Source organism: Octopus bimaculoides, chromosome 25 (assembly GCF_046866305.1).
Source record: "Octopus bimaculoides isolate indiv1 chromosome 25, ASM4686630v1, whole genome shotgun sequence".
NCBI classification, from domain to species: Eukaryota; Metazoa; Mollusca; class Cephalopoda; order Octopoda; family Octopodidae; genus Octopus; species Octopus bimaculoides.
In genome coordinates, this window is record NC_142952.1 from 20,400,558 (window position 1) to 20,415,557 (window position 15,000).

Genomic DNA, 15,000 nt, shown 5'->3' on the forward strand with positions numbered 1-15,000 from the left:
TAAATGTACACGGGACGATCCACAATACCGAAAGGCAATGGAACTACTCTTCATAAAAAAATTTTCCCCAAAGTTAAATGTTTGAAAGAGAAAAAAGAAAAACAAGGAATACGTTTTGTATGTATATATATGTATATATGTTTGATATGAAATATATAGTTATTTTTACTAAATTGATTTTACTAATTCGATTTTTCAAATTTACAAAGATTATACTAATATACTCTCATGCAGAACTACACCTTACAAAAAATAAATAAATAAATGAATGTATGACAGGAATATATTCTCAAAGGGACCCAAAGTCTATAAAAAGAAAGGACAAAGAATATAAAATGAAAGAACTAAAAGCAAAAGAAAAAACAGAAGACATTTTTTGTTTTCTTTATATTTTCTATTCATTATTCCCTATTTTTTCTTTCTTCTTCCTTTCTTCTTTTCTTCCTCATTTTTCTACCATCCCTAAAATCTGTCTCAAAACAATACAGTAAGTAGTAAACAAGCTTTTAACCTTTTTTTGACACTCCTTAAAAAGACCATTTCAATACAATGGCCCTTCTCTCTCTCTTTTACCAAATCCATCTCTCTAACTATCAGTCTATCTATCTATCTATTTGCTTATACATCTTCCATTGTCTCCAAAGCCTCACCCCCCAAAAAACAAAAAAAAACAAAACAATGTTCTGTTATAAACAAACCCCCCAAAACACCTGTTTTTATATAGATAAGCTAGATCTCTGTATTTTCACAGTTATATTTGACAAGTTCGAAAGACGAACGAAAGCGATAATATATGTATAAAATAAATGAAAGAAGCTATTCCAAAATTCTGACGACTTTTTTTTCAATACATATATATATATATATATATATATATATATATATACATACACACACACACACATATATATATATATATATATATATATATACATATATATATATATATATATGTGTGTGTGTGTGTGTGTGTGTATGTATGTATGCATGTATGAGTGTGTAAACACGTGTAGGTCATTATAATATGCTGTATATAACTATAAAATAATTTTTGCGGGTGTACAAGTCTCGATACTCTTTATTATTATTATCACTATTAATATATACTCCAGGCAACCTTTACAGCCCAGCACAGGACACATGGAATTACCCAGCGGAAGAATTCACGGAGTGGCTAACAACTAAATGTAGACACAGACGTTGGATATTGATCGTTGTGGTTAGCCGACAACTGGAACTCAACTGTGAGCTAACACGGTATCCGTCTGGATGATATATCCCTCCAAACTCACTTTATGTGTATGTATGTATGTATGTATGTATGTATGTATGTATGTATGTATGTACGTATGTATGTATGCATGTATGCATGTATGTATGTATGTATGTATGTATGTATGTCAGGTCGCTCTTCAGTGCTACTGGTAACATGTAATCCAGTACAACCTGTTGCATGGTCGGGTCGTCGGCGACTAAACTGGCAACCCCACCAGGCTTGCTTGGTGAGGAGGGTGTTGTTGGACACCCTGCAGGACGAAAAATAAGACCTGTCAAAGGGCGGATGAACTCCTGAACAGTCAACGACCATCCAACAAAATGCCTGTAAATATGTATATATATATATATGTATGGGTGTGTATATGTGTGTGAATGTCTGTAAATATGTATATATGAATAATTTTAATTTTATATATATACTATTTTTTATCTTTTATATTTTATTTATATATATATATTTTTTATTATTTATTTATTTATTAATTTTTTTTTTTGATGAGCTGCTCCACATCGGTCACCGGAGTGATATTTGATCACTTTACAGAGTGTCTGAGTGTCGGTTAGGTGTCTGGAATGGGACGGCTTACCTCATGGGCAGGTAGAAGCTCTTTAACCTTGGTTGGTAATCTACCTAGGAGAAGGAAATCTCCGAAATAAAACCTGAGGCCTTGGAAATTCCTGGTTTTGTCAATTCTCTTGTCACACCGGTGAAAGTCTTCTTGGGCTAATAAGTGGGGGTAGTGCAGTGCAAGCTACACCCACTAAAAATTATTCATCTGCACAGGTACTTCCTGTACTCCAAATCTTAGTAAAATCATTCAATTGGTTGGTTGGCAGAAACCTAAAAATGCACCTGTAACTTATTTTAAAATGTCTGAAACAAATTCAGTAAATGGCAAAAAAGGCTTGGGAACATCAGGGGAACAGGTCTGGCCCGGCAGGTGTCCCAGTGTATCACAGGCTGGACCCGGTCGTCATCCTGCCACTGTGGTCAAACAGTCCTCAAGAAAAAGTAAAAATAAACATCGTTTGAATTTTGGCTGTTGGAATGTGCGCACACTTCTTGATGATAATTTCACGAAGAAGCCAGAAAGGCGTACTGCACTTATTGCATGTGAGCTAAAGAAATATTCCCTTGATATAGTTGCTCTCTCTGAAACTCGTCTCTCTGGTGAGGGTCAAGTAATGGAATCTGCTTATGGATATACTATCTTCTGGAAAGGCCTACCTAAGGGTCAGCGTAGAGAATCTGGTGTTGGGTTTGCTCTCAAGAATACATTAGTGTCCTCCATTGCAGAGCTTCCAAGTGGTATATCTGACCGGATCATGTCATGCCGTATCAAACTGACAAAAGGTAGGTTTCTTACCGTTGTCAGTATTTATGCACCAACAATGTCCCATTCTGAGGAAACTGTGGGACAGTATTATGACAATCTAGCAAGATTATTGAGGAAAGTACCAATTTCTGACAAGCTGGTCATTTTGGGAGATTTCAATGCAAGAGTTGGAAGGGACTATGTTTCATGGCCTGTTTTAGGTCGACATGGGATTGGAAAATGCAATAGAAATGGAGTAGCTCTTTTGACGTTTTGTACTGAGAATGATCTGGTTGTCACCAACACTCTGTTTAAGCAGAAAAATAAATATAAAGCCACCTGGATGCACCCAAGATCTAAGCACTGGCATCTCATAGATTATATTTTGATTAGGAAATGTGATATGAAAGACGTTTCTAGCGTTCGGGTCATGAGAGGGGCAGAGAGCTGGACTGACCATCATCTACTGCGTGGCAAAATAGATTTTTCGATAAAACCTAAAAACCGACAGTCTGGTCCTAAGATACCCAAAAAGTTAAACGTTGCAAACTTTAAATTATCAAGCAACTTGCAAAGATTCCACGACGCTATAGAAAGTATTAATCTTGACCCAAACAATTTATGGGAAGATTTCAAAACAAAAGTATTTCAGGCTGCAAGTTCGTCAGTGGGATTTAAATTTCATAAATCCAGAGATTGGTTCTCAGATAGATCAGCAGAAATTCATGATCTACTTTTAGAAAAACAAAACTTAGGCAATACACTGCTCTCTCAGTCATTGAATCCCAACTCAAATGAAACTTACAGAAAGCTGAAAAGGAGGGTGCAAACTGCTCTAAGGAAAATTAAACAGGAATGGTGGAATGATAGGGCAAAAGGGGCACAAGAAGCAGCTGATAGAAATGATGCCAGTTGTTTGTATTCTTATGTTAGGGAGGTATATGGTCCAAAATCTTCTTCAGTAGCTCCAGTGAGAACAGAAGATGGATGTTTTCTTCTGACTGACACCGCTTCTATTCATAAGCGTTGGGTAGAACATTTCTCTGCACTTTTGAATAGACCATCATCCGTTAATATGAGGACGATAGAAAAAATTGAACAACTTCCAGTTATAGAAGAGATGGCATCTGAACCAACTCTAAATGACATTTATTTAGCTATGAATAAGCTGAATAACAACAAGTCTCCAGGATCTGATGGAATCTGTGCAGAAGTCTTGAAATATGGGGGTGACAAAATGATGGAACTCTTAAATATTTTAATTTGTCACTGTTGGAGAAGTGAGAAAGTGCCTCAAGACTGGATTGATGCCATTCTTGTCTCCTTATATAAATCGGGGCCAAAGGATCTGTGTGGTAATTTTCTTGGGATTTCCCTTTTGTCTGTGGTTGGAAAGGTGCTCGCCCGCATTTTGTTCGAACGTTTAAATACCTTTATAGTTCCAAGTATGGTGTCTGAGTCTCAGTGTGGTTTTAGTTCCTCCAGGGGCACAGCTGATTGTATCTTTACTGTCAGACAATTACAGGAGAAGTGCATTGAACAGAATCTTGCTCTGTACCATCGCTTTGTTGATTTGAGCAAAGCATTCGATACTGTTAATCGAAGTGCTCTGTGGCTAATTCTGGGGAAAATTGGTTGCCCAGAAAAGTTTATAAACATGGTCAAGGCTTTGCATCAGGATATGAGAGCTAGGGTTAATTTTGGTGGTAGGCTTTCTGAATCTTTTGCTGTGGAAAATGGAGTAAAGCAGGGAGACCTTGATGCACCCACCCTCTTTGCAATATACTTTGCCGTTGTGGTGTCACATTCCTTTCAAAACTCTGAGGAGGGTATCTACATAAAATATCGAACAACGGGGAATGTTTTTAATTTGACCCGACTGAAGTTTAAAACGAAGGTTTTTACTTCACTTATTAGGGAACTTTTGTATGCTGACGATTGCGATCTGGTTAGTCATTCTGAATCGGGTCTGCAATCCCTTGTATCTGCATTTGATGCAGCTTGTGATGATTTTGGCCTGACCATCAATCTGAAAAAAACAGTTGTAATGTATCAACCTGCGTATGGTGCTGTTTGTAACCTCCCTAAAATTTTTGTTAAGGGAAAGTTACTTGAGGTTGTCAATTCATTTGTCTACCTGGGAAGCTCTGTTCAAGATGATGGAAATCTTGATACGGAAATACACCTGCGAATTCAAAGGGCAGCAAAAGCATTTGGTGGCTTGGAGTCACGCGTCTGGCGCCAGCGACATATAAATAACAATACAAAGCTGGCTCTTTACAAATCATTTGTCTTAACATCCCTATTGTATTCCTGTGAAACTTGGACCTGTTATGAAAGGCATTTTAATATGTTAGAAAAATTCCACCAAAAATGCCTTCGTCATATTTTAAGAATTAAATGGAATTCTTTTACTCCAAACACAGATATCCTTGCATCTGCAGGCATCCCCTCAATTAAAGCCATGATTTTGAGGAACCAATTGAGATGGTGTGGCCATATTGTTCGAATGGCAGATGAACGCATGCCGAAACAGCTGTTTTATGGTGAGCTTGCAGAGGGGAAACGTTATCGGCATAAACTTAAAAAAAGGTTTAAGGATGGCATAAGGACTGCTATGAAGTCAATTGGAATGGCTCCAAAAGATATAGAAGTCCTCGCTTCAGATTGAGTTGGATGGCGAACAAGGGTGTGGAGTGGAGTGAAAGCATTTGAAGAGGCCAGGATGATGCAAGCAGGGCTCAAGAGACATTTAAGGAAAAATGTAAAGACTGAGAAGGTGAATGACAAGGACCTTTTTGTGTGCACAGTCTGTGACAGACCATGTCTGTCCTTGGCTGGCCTCAAATCTCACCTGCGAACCCATGGAAACCAAACCTCATCCAGCTATTCTGATTATATGTCTGTGCACACGTTTGAATGTGGTGTGTGCCAGAGGGTTTGCAAATCCAATGGGGGTCTTAAAAGACATGTTAGGATCCACAATGAGCAGAACTTACTTGCAGGTATTGGTAGTGCAAATCAGAGGTGCAATCTGTGTGGGTGTTTTTTCAAAACACTGTCTGGTTTAAAAAGCCACATCAGACGCCATGAAAGGGCTAAGGTGTAGGTGCAGGAGGTGGTCAAACTCTGTTTAAGGAGTAGACAACCACCATGTATGTATGTATGTATGTATGTATGTATGTATGTATGTATGTATGTACGTATGTATGCTACTCGTGCAGCTTTTAGAGGTGTTGATACTTCTGCAATGCTGTCGGCCAGCTTTGCCAAATCCTGTACGCAAGTTGACTGTTTCGTAGCGACGATGAAATGCTGGATAGTGGTTGGTAACCGCTTGTTGAGCAGCTGCTTGAATATCACTAGGTTCATTGTGTTGTTGCCGAGCAACCGCTTCTGCGCCGAAGTGATTAGAAGCTGTTGCAACTGCGTCTGCTGGGACTGTTTTTACATCATTTCGGTTTGTTAGTTGACTTCAAATATCATATACTAGTGAAATCCCCCACTGGTCTCCAGTCCTGTCTTCTTAAACCCCTCTTGTTCAAACAAGTACGGCGCTCTTCTGCGCAAATGTCCTGATATCACTTGCCCTGTGTTTAACAATCGTCCAATCATCCACTCTGTGACCCACCATATTGTTATTGATGGACCACAGGTCCTTTCCAAACCGCGTCGACTCCTAATCGCGCTAAGATTGCAAAGCTGAGATCAAGCATATATTGGAACTGGGCATTGTTCGTCCACCCACCAGTAATTAGGCCTCACCCCTTCATATTGTCCCGCAAAAATCTTCCGGTGTTTTATGACCAAATGGTGACTATCGCCTGTTGAATGCTCGAATGAAGGCCGATAAATACCCTGTACCTCATTTACAGTACTTTTCTTCCGCTCTGTATGGTGTCAGGATGTTTTCAATGACTGATTTCGTTCGAACATACAATCTGATACCCTTCGAGACGGAGGATATTCCGTCGGCCTTTTCGAATTACTCAAAATGCTATTTGGTTTGCGCAACGCTTCAACTTTCTAGTGTTTCATAGTCCGAAGTTTACCCTGTGTCTATGCATATATTGATTACTTGCTTGTTGCCAGCACGATTGAAGACGAGCACAAAAAACATCTGCAATTACTTTTCGATCGTCTTTCTCACTACCTAATATATACCTTTTCAGGGTATTCGCCCTCTCTCCTATTCCATTGTGAAAGCTGAGAGAGTTTATCGACTTGATCAATTTTTATCGCTGGTTTATTCTTCGTTGAGCGGAACTCACGAATGTTCTCTGACATCGAAAAAAAAAAAACCCAGCATATCACTCTTGATGATACTGTTTGCGGCCTTTAATGAAATTAAGGTATTAGCTGAGGTTACCATGTTGGTTCATCCGAAGCCTGGTGCACCACTCTGCTAGTTGATGCATAAGATGCTGGTGTTGGTAGCGTTCTTCAACAGAATGTTAATGGAAATTGGCAACCACTTTCCTTTTTCTCTAAGCGATTGAAACCGGCCGAGACGAAATATAGTACTTATGGCCGAGAATTGTTAGCAGCGTACCTTAGTGTGAAACACTTCTGGCACATGCTGGAGTGTTCTGTATTTTCTATCTACACTGACCATAAGCCTCTAACATACTCTCTGCGTTCCAAGCCAAAGGAAATTCGGTACCGTAATTTTATATCACGATACACCACGATATTCGGCACGTTAAAGGCTCGGATAATTCTGCTGCTGACGCACTTTCTCGTGTCTACATTGATGCACTACACACTACTGCCTCTATCAATCTCCAAGAGTTAGCCGCCGACCAGGAAAACAATGAAGAACTCAAGTTTCGAAATTTTCCCTCTCCTCTCTTTCGAACTTCTTTCTCTACTCTTTTCTCCTGGTTATATTTGGTGCGACATTTCTACGGGGCACGAAGCATAGACATTTTGCTTTTTCTGCTATGTACAATTCATCACATCCTAGAGTAAATTCCACCCTGAAGCTGATCGCTGCCCGATTTGTATGGGCTGGTATCAGCAAGGATGTCAAGGAATGGGCCAAGAATTGCGTCCCTTGTCAGAAAGTGAAAATTCTTTGCTATGTCAAATCACTTCTGGAGACCTCAACACCAGATGCACGTATTCAACATGTATATATTTATTTCTTTATTGTTCACAGGTGGCTAAACATAGAGGGGACAAACAAGGACAAACTAAGGGATTAAGTCGACTACGTCGATCCCCAGTGCGTAACTTATTTAATCGATCCCGAAAGGATGAAAGGCAAAGTCGACCTCGGCGGAACTTGAATTCAGAAGTAACGGCGTGCTAACGATTCTGCCATCTCGTCGGACCACTGCCACCGTCTCAAAATTGTACACACCTTTTGACTTGTGTGAATCGTTTTTCTCGATGGCCTGAAGTCATCCCTTTTCGAGATACCACAGCAGAAACAATAGCTAAAGCTTTCCTTCAACATTGTATTTCACGTTTTGGCACACCTGCTATCATCACAACAAAGAACGTCAGCTCGAATCCAGTCTCTTCTCGGAATTGACATGCCTCTTAGGTTGCAAAAGATCTCCTACAACTGCTTACCATCCTGCAGCCAACAGTATGATGGAATAGTTTCATCAACAACTGAAATCCGCTCTTAGAGCTTATCGCAACAGCAATTGGCTGGAATACCTACTCCTCGTTCTTCATGGAATTCGTTCTACTGTCAAAGAAGAAATTGCTACTACTCCGGCCGAACTTGTGTATGGCACTACACTTTCTTTACTTGGACAAATGATCACTTCTGTTGCACCCAAGGACAATCCAGACCCAGCAAACTACATTTATCGCCTGCGGGGCTACATGTCACTTTTGCCATTTATTGCTCTGCGTTCTCAGTATGTCACCACTAATTATCCATTGAATATTCAACAAGGGACTCAAGTGTTTGTGCGGAACGATGATATTCGACCTCCATTTCAGCCACCGCATTCAGGAGCCTTCAAAGTTCTCTGCAGAACGCCAAAGACTCGATCAGCATCGACAGCCTAAAAAAAGATCCACCTTGAGTCTGAAACATCAACTCTGCCACCTTATGCGACAACATCAGTACATTCTTCAACTGATACCTCCACATCTGTTCCAGTGACAAGATCGAGTCTTCGAGTTCACTGACCTTTTTGATTTGTGTGTTACAGTACGTAAAAACAAAAAAAAAAAAAGATTTTTCTGTCAATATTACACTGACCTTACATATTTTTGTCATGTTTTTAGTTTTCACTTTCCTGGTTTTGCAAACTATTTCAACATAAGCTTGTACAGTTCTTCATGCATAAGACATTTTCCACGAAAACATCTTCTGATAGTATCTGCAATTTCATCGACACTTTTAATCTTGCATTCACCCTTTTCTGAGGCATGCTTTTTTATATACTTCACCTCTGCATTTACTGCACTATTCTTATCATTTCATTCGATTCATCGTGACTGAGAATTTCACTGGCAGGGGAGTCATGTAACGGGAATATTCAGCAATCGCCCGATATCACGACTTGCTAGAATATTGCGCACGTCATCAACAACATCTAAGTAATCATGATTTCGGTTGAATAGGCTCCGACAATGAATTTTTTTTACACGCGCGCTTCATTCCGAGCCTATCGAGTACGTCATGAACACTAGATGCAGAGAATGCATTGACAAACACTGTAGGAGTTGACAAACAGAGACAGCGGACAGCAGCTAACAATACAAAAGCAATGAACAGTCGGAGGACGAGCGATATCAGAAGTCAGTAGCCAGTAAGCAATTAACTATACTTTATCTGCTACAACTTCACCAAGAACAAAATCTCTCTCGACGTTTTGTCGCTCGTAGTAACAACTGTCATTTCTTGTACTCTTTTACTTGTTTCAGTCATTTGACTGTGGCCATGCTGGAGCACCGTCTTTAGTCGAGCAAATCGACCCCAGGACTTATTCTTTGGAAGCCTAGTGCTTATTCTATCGGTCTCTTTTGCCGAACCGCTAGGTTACGGGGACGTAAACACACCAGCATCGGTTGTCAAGCGATGTTGGAGGGACAAACACAGACACAAATATATATATATATACATACATACGGGGGCTTCTTTCAGTTTCCGTCTACCAAATCCACTCACAAGGCTTTGGTCGGCCCGAGGCTATAGTAGAAGACACTTGCCCAAGGTGCCCAAGGTGCCACGCAGAACCATGTGGTTGGTAAGCAAGCTACTTACCACACAGCCACTCCCGCGCCTATACACAAAGAATAAATTATTTATCAAAATCTCAACAGACTCCAGTGTTTCTTTCCTTACACTTACTCACACATATATTTACATATGCTTGTCGTATGTGTATGCATATATATATATATATATATATATATATATATATATATATATATGTGTGTGTGTGTGTGTGTGTGTGTGTGTGTGTGTGTGTGTGTGTGTGTGTGTGTGTGTGTATGTGCGTTTGTGTGTGTGTGTGCGTGCATATATATATATATATATATATATATATATATATATATATATATATATAGTTGAAATTTACAGAAAAACAAAAGATGACGGCATGTGTAAACAACAAGCCGGTTTATTAGTTTGACGCTCGGGAAGTGAAGAAAGTCTTTCACGTTTCGAGCCTACGCTCTTCAACAGAAAGGAAAACGATAAAATAAACAGAGAGAGAATAAATATATATACATACATGCATACATACATACATACATACATGCATACATACATATATATATATATATAATTTGAAGAAAAGCAACAAAAATTCAATAGGTTATAGCAGTACGTACGTTTCGTACAAACTCCATTTATTCATGTAGTGAGAACACTACATAGAATGTAGAATGAAAATGTACTCCTCAGCTGCATAATGGAACTTCATTTTAGAAAGTCACTTTGTAGATGTGTGCAAAAAACAAGAGTAAGATGATATGTTTTCTTCTCTTACTCTTGTTTTTTGTACACATCTACAAAGTGACTTTCTAAAATGAAGTTCCATTATGCAGCTGAGGAGTACATTTTCATTCTACATTCTATGTAGTGTTATCACTACATGAATAAATGGAGTTTGTACGAAACGTACGTACTGCTATAACCTATTGAATTTTTGTTGCTTTTCTTCAAATTTTATTCACCAAATCTCTTGATTTTGTTTTTGGTTTTAAGTACCACATTTAATCTTTTGATTAAATCTATATTATTATTATTATTATTATTATTATTATTATTATTATTATTATTATTATATATATATATATATATATATATATATATATATATATATATATATATATATATATATATATATATCAATTAGAAAATGGAGGATAATATGCTGAACCCAACTACTTGCAGACAGTGTATCCCGTTGAATTCATTAATTTAATTCATAGCTAAAGTGACAAAAAACCCCCCCCAAAGTACAGGTGCTTATGACAAACCATGTTATTTTGCCAACCGGGTTTACAGATAGAAGTACAAAGTACATAAGAAATTAGAGAATGGACAGAAGTTTAATCTTACAGCTGTTTCGGCCTAGCTTTGGCATGCCCCATTCTATCCGAATAGTTCTTGCCGGAGTGATTATCGGATGAAATAACCGCTAAGCCCCTTCAGAGATTCACAAAGGGTTTCATACAAATATAGAGCAAGAGGTAAAAACGGAGGTGGAGTAGAGACAAGAACAAAACAATAGCAAAAATAAGATAAAGATAAAAATAAAAAATAAAATTAAAATAAGAATAAAAATAAGGGTACAGCAGGAAAAAATACTGTCTGCAAGTAGTTGGGTTCAGCATATTATCCTCCATTTTCTAATTGATATACAAATTTGGGGTAGCCCCCCCCCTTTTACACGCTCCCATTTATTGCACTGCTGTAGCAATAATTGGGTACCCTCCCAGCAGTATTTTGGATAGATACTATCCCTTAGTGGGTTGAACCCTCAACCCTTAACTCTCTCGCATTATATATATACATATGTATATATATATAGTAAATCCAAAAAGAACAAACACAAAAAACAACAATGCAAGGACGTGGTACATGTAATGTATTAGCAGACGCTCAGGAAAGGAAAGAAAAATGGTTTAACGTTTCGAGCAGACGCTCTTCTTCGGAAACAGAGGAGAGTCCAATAGAAAGGAAGACGGAAGAAGAAAATCGCCATCGATTCACATTTGGTTACATTTTGAAAAATATATATATATACTAGATGTATCCGCCATCACCCGTTGGGTCACAACCACTCCAAATTGAAAATGTCGATGCGCGGCGTGAAAGGAAAAAGTACTATTTCGAACTTCATGCAATAAAATTATTAAATAATACAGTTCTGCTACTTTTGGTGATAACATAAACACGACCAAGTGTTTCTTCTTTCAAAACGTTCAATCGGCTTTCTTCTTTCCCATTCTTTGTTACAAGTGAAATACATGGGTCTCTCTCGACTCCGTCGGTCACGAACGACCATGAGTGCACTTAAGAAGTTCTCCTCCGGGGTACAAGTCTGGGTGGAAAGTCACCTCACCGGCGAACGCACAACCTAGGGTTGTTTTTATGGAAGCCCAACAGTCACCCATGCATACCAGCCTCTCCTCTCCACGCCACCGATTGTTATCCAAGGGAAAGGCAAAGGCCGACACAGCTTATCTCCAGTGACGTCACAACTCATTTCTACAGCTGAGTGAACTGGAGCAACGTGAATCGAACTCAACCTCACGATCGTAAGCTCGACGCTCTAACCACTGATCCACGCGCCTTCGCGAAATACATGGGTACTCCAGCATAAAGTAATATTTTTGCAAAGTCATCATTATATCCTCATTATTTCTGAGCAATATTCTCTGTTGATCTGGGAGATAAATTTGCAGTTTCACTATTTCAGGTGCTCTTTCATGAATTGAAAATCCTAAAATGGATGCAACTGCTTCGGATGGTCCAATATGGTCCATTGGATATTGACTAATTTCGTTATCATTGTTTATTTGAACAGCAGCTTGGTCAATTCTTTTCAGCGTGTACTTGATGACGTGATTAATTGACTTCACTGAGGTGCCACTTGCAGTGGCATTTGAATGCTCTTAAAAGAGTTTCATTATAAGGTACAACCTATTTATTGTTTGTTTTTCCATTCTTATGAGATTCAACTCCTCCCATTGCAACTGATCTTTGTCTATAAAGAGATAGTTTCTCTCTGTCTGCTTTTCTGCCTTTTGATTAAGATGGTAGAGAGTAGTATTTTATTTTAGATAAAATAGTAATTTTCCTTTTCAGGGGAAAAAAATCAAGTACCTGTGACTCATAAAAATATAGGGAGAATTTCTATCTTTCAATTCACGGCACTCGTAAAGTTGTATAAATAATTAAGGGAAGAAGAAAGTAGTAAGAAAGGATGGATGGCGGTTGCTGCGAGGTCGTTTGAAGTGTCATTTTGAACTTGATATTTTTTCTTACTGGAGGCAATGACTATTTTATTTGTAATCTTTACCATCTTAAAGGGTAGATAAACAGACAAACGGTCCAGATGGAGGATATGTAAACGGAACCCTTCCTCCCTTAAATTTTGCTTTTTTTACGGAATCCCACGTTTTAAGCTATGGAGATTCCGAAATTTTTCAAAAATTGCAACTTTCCATGATAAAATTTCAATTCCACCTAACTCCCCCCCCCCCCCTCCCGATTTCTTCATTTTTCACTTTTTCCGGCAATTTTCTTTCGCGAGATACGTTCAAAAATACGGAGATTATGATTCTGAAAAAAGAATTGTTTGTAAAATTTCAATTTTTCACCCCCCCCCCCCGCTAAGACAGGCAGGCTATTTACATGCTAGAAATAGCAGCCAAATCTCACTGTTATTTCTAGCATGTAAATAACCTGCTTGAGGGGGGAGGTTTACTTCTTTTTTTTTTTTGAAAAATTCAAATTTTACAAACAATTTTTTTTCAGAATCATAATCTCCGTATTTTTGTACGTATCTCGCCCCCAAAAAAATTTCCGGAAAATGTGAAAAATGAAGAAATGGGGAGGAGGGCGGAATTGCAATTTTGAAGTTGAGATTTTTGAAAATTTTTTTTCAGAATCGGACTCTCCATAGCCTAAAACGTGGAATTCCGTAAAAAAACAAAATTGAAGTAGGGGGGGGGGTCCGTTTATATATCCTCCATCTGGACCACAAACTGAGTTTTAGTATATATGTGTGGCGTTATTGATGGGCTCTTAAGACTCAGCACAGATTACGGATTTAGCGGGCCTGTATCTCTTCGCCAAAATAAAAAGTAGCTTCCCTAATCTCTCTGGTGGTTTATATAGGGACGATGCCTTATTTATTGCACGCGATCTGTCAAATCCCGCCGCTGAAAGGGTAAAAAAGAATTTAAGGAAATTTTGTAAATATTTCTCTAATCTTGATATCATTTTCGATATCAAATCCAAAGTGGCAAATTTCGTCGATGTAACGTCTGACTTGAACTTTACTGAGTTTTACTATCCATACCGAAAGTCAAACCAAACTCTCAAGTATATTAACGTTTCCTCTAATCACATTGTAGTTGCAATCTCTATTAGGATGTCAAATTTATCCGCTAACGAGGAAATCTTCAATCAAAACACTCCTGTATATGATAATGCCTTGAAATTAAGCGGGTTTAGTAAAAGTATCTAAATTAAAACTTAAAAATTAAATTAAAAAGAAAGATCACAAATATTGATCCCAATAATAGCATAGGTATAAGCGAACTATGTCAATTAAATGGTACTAGCACAAGTCAACCGCATATTAAATGCTTTAGGCCGAGAAATCAAAGGTATTATAATAATTATAATAATTATACTATTACTCCTGGGACTTCTAATACAATTAGAAATTCTAAATCCAGAATACGTGATTTTATTTCGTGTGCCCCCCCCTTTTCACTATGAGCTAAGAATCTACCTAGATTGCTTTTTAAAATTCTACAATCTAACTTTCCAAAGCATCACAAATGTTACGCCATTTGTAATAAATCCGCTGTAAAATTCTCGTATTCGGCAACGCCTAACTTAGGAACAATAATAGCTTCTATAAATAGGGGTAAAATTAAACGTATGAAGAATAAGAACAATAATAGGGTAACCAATAATAATAATTTAGGGGAAGTACTATGCACTAATGAAATTAAGGGTTTAGCTAAAAATAAGGACAATAGTACAACTATTAATATGTTTTAGAACTAGCACTACGTACTAACAGAAATAAGGGTGAAGCTAAGGTATCGACCCCAAATACTAATGTAACAAATAATGATAATCAAACTTTAATGAATTTAAAATCAGGTACCATATCCCAATCTACAGATATTAATAATGCTGGCAATATAAATAAGAACATTAATGGTAGTGCGCCACTGA